Consider the following 10,185-nt stretch of genomic DNA (forward strand, 5'->3'; position numbering starts at 1 on the left):
TATTAAAACAAGGAATGAAAACTAAACATTTTATAAGATGAGCAAACCAGACGTATGCTGCATCATTTTCCAATTGTCATGAAAACCTACGACATTACTTAATGAAGTAACATTAGTCATAGTCTGATTTTTTTTATAAGTTGATAGCGTTCCACAACACCATTACAAACAACATGAAGCAAAGCAACGATTGATCTTGTGATTTTAAAGAGCTCCGTTGGCTGCCGAAGAAAACGCAGATCACGTCTTCATTGGCTGTTTCGTTGCTTCCAATGTTTGGATCGGTATTAGCAAGTGGTGTAAAATCCCAGATATATTTGCGTTCTCGCTTAAAGACCTCCTTGATGTTCACAAGAATCTTAGAGTTTCGGAAAAAAAGAAAGACGCGGTTCATGGTATAATGATAATTGCGTGTTGGAGTTTGTGGAGAGCTAGGAATAAACTGAATTTTTCTAATTGTCCGATCAAGATAGAAAGCATTCTTAGTGAGATAAAGGCTTTGGGCTATATATGGTTCTCGAATAGGTCGAAACATAAGGGGATAGGTTGGGAGGAGTGGTGTTCATTTGTAAATATGTAAGTTTTCCTTTTGTTTGTTTGTAGTGTGTGGTCGGCCTGGTTTGGGCCGGCTTGTTGTTAATGAAGTTTAAGTTTCAAAAAAAAAAGAGCTCCGTTATGCTTGGAACACCGACATGGGTAAAATACCACCGATTCATATTAATATCTATTTCTCTCAGTGTTTCGATGAGTTATATATAGTAATAGTTTATAGATGTCTAAACTTAATGCATAAATAGGAATAGTATAAGTTGATACACGAGGGGGGGGGGGGTATGCAGGTTATGCGAGTCAACTTCGCGTATAAGTTGAAAAATATCAGGGTAGAGGGTATAGGAAGCGGTGAGTGGATCGGTGACTCACACTCACCGATCGGTAACCATACCTTGTGTTTGAAGATGTGCGGTGACCAAGAGAGAGAGTATGGAAATTACACTACAAGAAAAAGATCTTATAGGGACGATATTTTTTTGGCCTGTAGGGAGGACATGTCCTCTCTATAAGCCTTTTTAACCTGTAGAGAGGACATGTCGTCTCTACAACATGTTGTTTCTACAGCTCCGTCCCTATAGGTCACCCAAGTCGTCTCTATAAGTGTCCTTGCTATAGATTGTTTATAGAGGCGACATGTCGCCTCTATAAGTATTTGCTAAAAAATAATAAAAAATTAATTAATATTTACCAAATAAAAAAAAAACATTTTCTTCAAATATTTTGAAGCCCTTTAGAGACGACATGTCGTCTCTATAAGCTTTTTTGAAAAAAAACATTTAAACCCTATAGAAACGACATGTCGTCTCTATAGAATTTTCTTTTTAAAAATATTTTCACCTATAGAGACGACATGTCGTCTCTATAAGCTTTTTTTTTTAAATTAAAAAAAAAAATTTAACCCTATAGAGACAATATGTCGTCTCTATAGGATTTCCTTTTAAAAACATTTTCACCTATAGAGACAACATGTCGTCTCTATAGGTTTACTTTCAAAAATTAAAAAAAAAAACATTTTCACCTATAGAGACAACATGTCGTCTCTATAGGTCCTATAAAATTTAAAAAAAAATTGTTTTTCCAGGTTCTTAAACCAAAAAATCTCAACAATCAAATAGATTCAAACCTCTTAAACATGTTAAACAGAATGATAAAAGGTATATTAGCAAGCCATTTACATCATCCGTGAACCCGTTTAACACTACAGGAAAACGGAGCATTAGCGGCGACAAAAGTCGCCGCTAAAAGTCCCACATGTCGCCGCTAAAGGTTGTTCACTTTTAGCGACGACATGTTTATCTTTAGCGGCGACATTTGTCGCCACTAAAAGTCGAAAAATAGTAAAAAAAAATTACATTTTAGTGCTATAACCAATTTTCCCGAATACATACGAAACCACTGATGTGTACATGTATACACATAAAAGTACATAAAAGTTAACTAGTTCGAATTTTTGTTTAAGTCAAACATAAAACAACCAAATAAATGAAACCTTGGATGAAAGAAAGTCACCGTATTCCCCGACGTCATATTTATCTGCAACTTCTATGTGCTTCGCTACAGCAACTGAATGATCTTCCTGATCACTGCCAACATCTGCCATCAAACCCGTGTCATGATCGCTACCATTCTGGATAAGGAACAAGCTCACAATTAGAAGTGGCGATTTTAACCCGTTTAACCTGAGCAAAGAATTTATACAAGTTTGAGACCTAACAGTAGAATCATAGTAAACAGGATACCTGTACAGCAATATTAAGTGGTTTAGGACTAAAAATCAACAGCATTTCAGTAGATCTGCATGAAGAAAAAATCATCAGATACTTTATACAATCAGTCTTGCATTTAATGCTTCAAAAATCAAGAAATTAACATACTAACGACTAGTTTTACCTGTCTTTCCAGACTCAACTTCTCTTTCCCATAGCTTCGCCCAAAGTTACACCCAACATGAAAAAAAACATAGAGATAACTAATAAAAAAGCAAACTTATCACATACGATATACAATGATATAGAAAAACAAAGATCTATATGGTTTTCCCCATAAAATGTGGATATGTGAGCCATATGATCTGCCAGGTATGCAACAGCTCAACTGACACTTATAAACAACAGAGTGATAGTTAATGTCCACAAGGGCTCCACTTAGACCTGGTAAACGGGTTGGGTTGGGTCGGGACATGGGTCAAAACAGGTCAATTATAAAAAGGGTTGTTTTGGTTCGGGTCGAAACAGGTTCGGGTCGGAACGGGCACGGGTCAGAACGGTTTCGGGTCGGGTCGGGCCAGGTTTTTAAACACAAATTAGATACATTAAATGATATAAAAGCCATCATGTAAGGCAAGAAACCTCTTAATTCATATCAATACATCAGTTCACTAAAGGTACATTAAGTGATGTAAAGATTTGTTAAATTTGGGTACTATTTCTTTCAATTAACATTTGGCAGCTATCAAACAGAAAGCATATATTTATAATATTACAAAAAATGGTGTATGAGTTTAACAAACCTGTGCATCATAACAAAAAGTTACTGTATCATTGTTTTTGACTAGCCAAATCTATGACACAACAGATCGAATCTAAAAGATGCCGACATCAGGAAGGATTTCTTCAGTAACGTCCAACATAAATTAGCTTAATCGTACTAATTCATTACCTGAAAACAGGCCAAGAAACCCCAGTGAAACCGCCGGTTTCTCCAAACGCAAACTCATCTGCCCTTTCGTTGAAATCTTTCATTATTTTTCCAGTTCTCGCATCAAATTAAGCACTACTCTCTGATCATTAGTGATCCATACAGTCGTTAACGAATAAATATTATAATAATCACTAAAAATGGATAAAAGAATGGTGTTCTCACATGAGGGTCGCGAGGGTTGCTTGGTTCATGACTGCTGCAAGTAACCAAAGATTTCTCACCAAGAGAGAAGTCAATAAGTTTGACCTATAGTTAAGAACATAGTTTCAGGATTAGTTGATTAAAACTAGAAGCACCACCCCACACAACAGCACCCTGTCTATGGTCAGTTGCTAAGTAACGACAACGTACCTATACGCTACGTCGCGATAGATAGCGCCCGCTATTTCGTGTTTAGTAATAGTGATAAGGTAGTTAAAATTTAAGAAATAAAAATAGTTATCTATAAAGGCCCGATAACAACTTCACATTTTAATAGCTAATAAATTAGCCGCTATTTTAGGTTTTAATCAATGTAGTACCACATAACATGTAATCAGTCAACTATGCTAACAAAACATGCATTAGATATGAAAATAGTTACAGTCAAATTCCTCATTCATAACCATGATAACCTAAAAAAAAACTTACTTGTTTCCCATTAATAACATTTGTCTCAGCAATAACAGTGTCAACAACCGAAGGATCCGCATACTTAATAAACCCAAAGCCCCTTAGACGACCAGTCTATCGATCTTTCATGATAACCAAATCCATCAGGTCTCCATACTTTGTAAAATAGTTAACTAAGGTACCTATACAAAATTAAACAAATAAACACTTCAAATCAATGATACAAACAATGGCACTGTCATAACTACACAAACACACACAACTAAACACTAACCTATGGTAGTATCCTTTGCTAAACCACCGATTAAAATCTTCATGTAACAATTAAACAAACAAATTTCAAGCCTATATCATCAATTAAATGTAAAAATAATAATATTAATAAATAAACTGAAGACGAACCCGGGGCTTGCGTCGTCATCGAAGCCAGGTTGCTTGGAGCCCATAGGAGATGAGTTTTTGCTTCTTGAATCAAAAATCTCTGACAATTTGGGGGTTTAAAGTGGTGTTTTCGAGGGGTTGGCGGGGGAGGTGCGCTGGGGGTTGGGCGATGGTCAAGGTGGCAGTGTGGTGATGAATAGGGCGGAGATTCGCCACCATCGTCGTCAATCTCTCTCTCTCCCAAGGTGGCAGTGTGTGTCGGTGATGGTGGAGGTGGGACAGCTACGGCAGAGGTGGTGCGACGAGGGAGGTAGTGCAATCGAGGGGAGTAGCAGCTGGTGACGGTGTGTCACGAATTGGGGAAAAGGGGAAGAAATTGGGGGGGTAATGAGGATCAGATTGGCGGGCTTGTGAAGTTTGGGGAAAATCAAAAGGGGGAAATTGGGGTAATGAGGATCAGATTGGCGGGCTTGTGTTTTAGGGCATATTTTTTTTTTTTTTGACAAGCAGCACGGGACTTTTATTCATTAAATCAAAAACCGGCCCATAGCAAGGAGCTATGATAGCCAAACAGATACATCAAAATTTGCAGGATTGCACATTCTACACCTTACAGCAACTAAAAACTTTAACTATCCAAACCAAGAAAAATATACCCAACTCTCCCAAGAAGGTATTTGTACCTTTGATTTGTGTTTCATCCATATAAACGATTCTTCTTTTATTTCTTCTATTATTTTGAACAATTCACCGGATCTCCCATGAAATATTTTTTCATTCCGTTTCTTCCATATGATCCATGTTGTCAATACGAAGATAGCATGTACTGCCTTTTTCCTTTTCTTCGGCCAGCTTTGTTCCTCAAGTACGTTGAAAATCTCCCCTAAAGTATCCTGCTGCACGATTGAAGGGGCTTTGACCCATGAACCGATTTGATTCCATACCTCTTTTACTTCTCTGCAGTTTACTAGCACGTGATCCGGTGTCTCTTGCTGACGGTTGCACATTCTGCATAAGTCAGATGCAATCGGCACTCCTCTTTCTCTTAGCTGGGTTACGGTCGGAATCCTCCCTTTCAAAGCTCTCCACACGAACATGCTACATTTTTGTGCTGCCCAATTGTTCCAGAAGTAATTATCCGCTACAACATTTAAATCTATATCTTTTTCTAAAGTTTTCCGAACGCTTTTCACCGAGAAGCCCATATCTTTATCCCCGACCCAAACCCATTTATCGCTAACTTCCGTTACCCTGAATTGTTGTAGTACACCCTTTAGCTCGGCAGCTTGCAGCCTTTCGTCTTCTGTTGCCGGGACTCTATTCCAAGCCCAATCCCATATGATGCCCCCATTATATCGTTTGTAACATGCTTCAACGATAGCTCTTTTATTTTTTACTATATCGTAAAGCAACGGAAACCTTTCTCTTAATGCCACATCGCCAATCCATACATCGATCCAGAACATTGTTTTATCCCCAACGCCAACTTTGCTTATGAGATTTTTTTCAATTACAACCCCCCTTTTCATCATGTCTTTTCTAACTTCCACTATCGTTTTCCAGGCCCCTGTGTGCTCCGCTTTGACAGGTACACTTGTGATTCTTTTTTTGTTTTTATGGATTGAGTTTATAACTTTAACCCATAACTGATTCGGTTCCGATTTTAGTCTCCACCACCATTTAACCAACAACGCTAGGTTTAAATCCCTTATGCTCCCTATACCCAGCCCCCCAAACTTTTTAGATGCTACTATCTTTTCCCATTTTATCCACCTCATTTTTCTGTTCGTGCTATTTCCCCCCCAAAGGAATTTTCTCCTTATACCTTCTAAGATTTTTATTACTGCAATCGGGCACTTATACAATGAAAGAAAATAGTTTGGTAACGAACCGAGTACCGATTTCACCAAAATCGCCCTACCCGCGAAAGATAACAACTTTGCTTTCCAACTTGATAACCTCCTGTTGAAAGTATCTATCACTTCCTTCCAGTTATGTATCCGGTTCATGTTAGCTCCTACCTTCAATCCCAGATACGTGAATGGAAATTTACCCGGTTTGAACCCAAAACTATTCGCCTTAGAGACGATCTCTTCTTCGCCAACCCCTACCCCGAATATCTGACTTTTCTTTGAGTTAACTTTTAGTCCGGATACTAGGTAGAAACATCTTAGTATCCTTCTCAAATTTTGTATATTACTATCCTCCCATTCGCCCATGAAAATAGAGTCGTCCGCAAATAATAGGTGAGTTATTGTTATCTCATTCCTTGGTAGTTTTACTCCCACGAATAGACCCGCTTCTTTGGCATTCACCATCATTACATGCAATGCCTCCATTGCCATTATAAAGAGAAACGGGGAAAGAGGATCCCCTTGTCTCAATCCTCTTTTGTATTGGAATTCTCCGGTTGGTGCCCCGTTTATCAAGATTGAACCTCTCCCACAATAAAGTAACCCCAAAACCCAATTTTTCCACTTCGACGGAAAGCCCATATGTGTTAAAACAGAAATAAGGAATTTCCAGTTTAACGTATCATAGGCCTTTTCGATATCCGCCTTGAACACAAAAATTTCTTTCTTTGTTTTTTTCGCCCACCCAACCAACTCATTAATTATAAGCGGTCCATCTATAATGTTTCTACCCGATATAAAAGCCGATTGGGAGTTTGAAACAACACTATTTATAACTAGTTTCACCCGATTAGCTAGTACCTTTGATATAATTTTGTTTACTACCCCAATTAACGAGATGGGGCGAAAATCAGAAAACACTAGCGGATCATTTACCTTAGGAATAAGAGCGATAAAAGATGAGCTGCAAGAATGATGAATCGAACCGTGAACAAAAAATTGTTGCATCACCCCCATGATCGTCGGCTTCATCTCTTCCCAATATTTTTTAATTACTGAAAACGTTATTCCATCTGGGCCCGGGGCCTTCTCACCGCCGCACTCCCATACTGCTTTCCTTACTTCCTCTTCCTTGAATTGTTCTACTAATTTTGAGCTCTCATCGTCCGTCAGCCTCTTAAAACCTCCCATGCCTATCTTCGGTCTTGAGTGAATCGGTTCCTTGAATTTCTCCTTGAAAGCTAACTTAAAGCTCTCCTTAATCGCATTTGCATCTGTGACCCAAACCCCATCAATCCATAACCCATTCACTTTGTTCCTAACCTTGTGGCTATTTACCACTGCGTGAAAAAACGTTGAGTTTTCATCACCCAAAGCAATCCATTTTACTCTTGATTGTTGAATCAGATCCTTTGTTTTTGCCACTTGCCAGTCTTTTATCACTTTCTTATACTCTTGCCAATTTCCGATTTCCTGTTCCGTGAGCGGCCTCAGTTCCGCCTCTGACTCTATTTTCTGAATGTTCTCATTTGCAATTGCTAACTGTTCTTCTTCTTTCGCTTTTTCACTTTTTCTCCACTTTTTCAGTTCTTCCTTTATAGCTTTGAGTTTGATCGCCATGCACTCATCTTTGAAATTTGATTCACATTGTACCTCTAACCCTTTTTTGATTGCTTCATCAAACCCGTCGACCTCCATCCAGCTATGGAATACCCGAAAGGGAGTTGGTCCAAAACTATTAGCGATAGTTGTTAGCACCAATGGGCAATGATCCGACACATCTCTGTTCAGAGCCAGTAAAGTTGCATCCGGCCATCTCATTATAAACTCTCCACAAACTAGAACTCTATCAATTTTACTTAGTTTCCTACCGTCTCCTGACATGTATGTGAATCTCCTCCCTCCCATATTATACTCTTGTAACCCGGCATTCATAATGAAATTATTAAAACATAAAGCTCCCCCCGCATCAAATTGGGAATTAAATCTGTCCTCGGGGTAACGTACCTCGTTAAAATCTCCTAGTATAATCCATTTTCCTTGTACTGTTTGCTTCAGTTCCAGTAACTCGTTCCACAACTGTCTTCTACCGCTTAGATTTGACGGAGCATAAACATTAACCACCACCATATCTTCTTGTTCTCCTGTTACTTTACCTCTTACTAATATGAAATTTTGTTTAGTCACCTCCATTTCTTTTTTGAAAGTTCCCGTGCTCCACATCGATATCAAACCCCCGGATCTTCCGTTTGCGTTTACCTTTACATAATCTACTGCTGTGTTATCCCAAAATCTTCTGATAATCCTTTCCGGTAATTCGCTGAACTGTGTCTCCTGTATCGCTATGAAATTTAACCCGTACTTCGATATCACCCCTCTTACTGCCTTTGCTTTCCCCACCCCTCCTGCCCCTTTAATATTATAAGTCCCAAAATTCATTGTAAACCCACTTCCACCTGTTCTTCTTCGATCGCTTTCCTGATTAAATCTTCCTTTCCTTCGAGCTCGATTTGAATCTTTTCCCCAATCGCCTTCATCTTGTTGATCTCTTCATTTATTCCCATTTGCTGCTGTTGATTTACCGGTAATTCTACTTGTGTCTCCTCAACCAGAGTTTCCCCTGATCTCGAGTCCTCCTCCCATTCAGAATTAAAACCATCTTCCGGTACCGAACCACCTACGCCATCATTAAATATTTCTTCATATAACTCCTGTACCCTCACGTTCTTTCTACTTTTTCTTTTTATTTTTATCGGAAACTTTTGACGGTGATGTAATGTCGCTGCATCTGGCACCTCTATATTCAGATCTGGAACCTTCCCCTTGTTAATTTTAGAGTTGGGTTTTAAGATTTGGGCCTTCATTTTTGCAATATTATTCCTTTTCCTTTTTTTCCGTTGGGTATTTGCTGGCCCAGTCTCTTGTGTATTATCTGGCCCACATACGTCTGGCCCAACATCACTACCTTGGTTATTCCCACCACCTTGACTTTTGTCCCCCTGCTTTGATTGTTCGTTTATTCCTGACACATTGGAATCACTTACCTTATTAAATGCTACCTCGTTTCCCATGGATTTCTCGCCGTCAACCTTTTCCGCTTCCCTTTGCTCGTTCAACCTTTCGTTTGTCTCTTCCACTTCTAGGGTTTCCGACGTTTGATCTTCTCTCTTTTCCGGCGAGTTATTCATATTTTCAACCACCATTTTTTCCGGTGAGCTGTTCGAGGAATTCCCGATCTCGTTCTCTTCATTTTCGTGCACATTTTCATCTGATATCTTTTCTGGCTCTCTAATAATTGTTCTCCTACTATTGATACATTCAGGGATCCATCCTTTCTCGAATTCCGACACCCATACTTTGCATGATTGTTCCTTCCATTGTATTTGGAATGTTTCGTTAATGCAGGAGCCATGGTCGACCACTATACCTACTACGTCAAATTGTAAGTTTAGATCAAACTTGTCAGCTTCCGAGTTTTGGATAACTCTCCCATATTTACCTGCAATTACGTTCATAACTTCGCTCATCCATAACTGAATCGGTACCCCTCGAATCTTCAACCAAGCTATTCTCTGGTATGGTAGTAACTGGCCTTTCCAAACCCCCATTGTGTGGAACCATTCCTTCCAACGTTCATCTTTCTTACTTGCTAACTGTTCCATATCTTTCGCATTGCTGAACGTTATGAGTACTTTAAGTCCTCCCAGGTATCTCATCACACCTTTTTCAATCCTCAGCTCCGTAACACATTTATCGGCGTTCTTCAGATGCTTTATGCTGTGGAATTCGCACAAGACCGCTTTGTTCTTCCATTCCTTAAAAGCCTCTGATTCATTTGCAAATCTCATTGTCTCATTCTCCTTTACCTGTGGCCTTATCCCTCTCACTGAATCTGCGTATGACATCCCTTCCTTAATTCTTGACCGGTCTTCGAATACGTTCATTACTTTTGTTTCTGCTATCTCTTTTCCTTCCCAATTATGTCTATTTCTTACCGTTGTTCTTTTCTCTACCTTGACGAACCTTGCCACCTTGGCTTTTACTCTCCATCCATTGAATTCAATGTTATTCAGTGTCTTTGCCATTC

The 10,185-nt window shown here is 39.0% G+C and overlaps 1 long non-coding RNA gene across 3 annotated transcripts; it reads right to left on the reverse strand.

Moving 5' to 3' along the window:
* Positions 1-1,892: 1,892 nt before the first annotated feature.
* LOC110878343 lies at positions 1,893-4,725 on the reverse strand. 3 transcript variants are annotated; one of them, XR_002557838.2, is made up of 8 exons: positions 4,267-4,725; positions 4,139-4,175; positions 3,883-4,046; positions 3,415-3,498; positions 3,211-3,331; positions 2,443-2,476; positions 2,292-2,346; positions 1,893-2,179 (listed from the first exon to the last, which is right to left on the reverse strand). It is a non-coding gene; the product is annotated as an uncharacterized LOC110878343 (long non-coding RNA). The 3 variants fall into 3 exon arrangements; XR_002557844.2 differs by having other exon boundaries at positions 3,211-3,324; positions 4,267-4,705; XR_002557842.2 differs by lacking the exon at positions 4,139-4,175 and having other exon boundaries at positions 4,267-4,695.
* Between the last annotated feature and the right edge of the window lie 5,460 nt (positions 4,726-10,185).

Source organism: Helianthus annuus, chromosome 1 (assembly GCF_002127325.2).
Source record: "Helianthus annuus cultivar XRQ/B chromosome 1, HanXRQr2.0-SUNRISE, whole genome shotgun sequence".
NCBI classification, from domain to species: domain Eukaryota; kingdom Viridiplantae; phylum Streptophyta; class Magnoliopsida; order Asterales; family Asteraceae; genus Helianthus; species Helianthus annuus.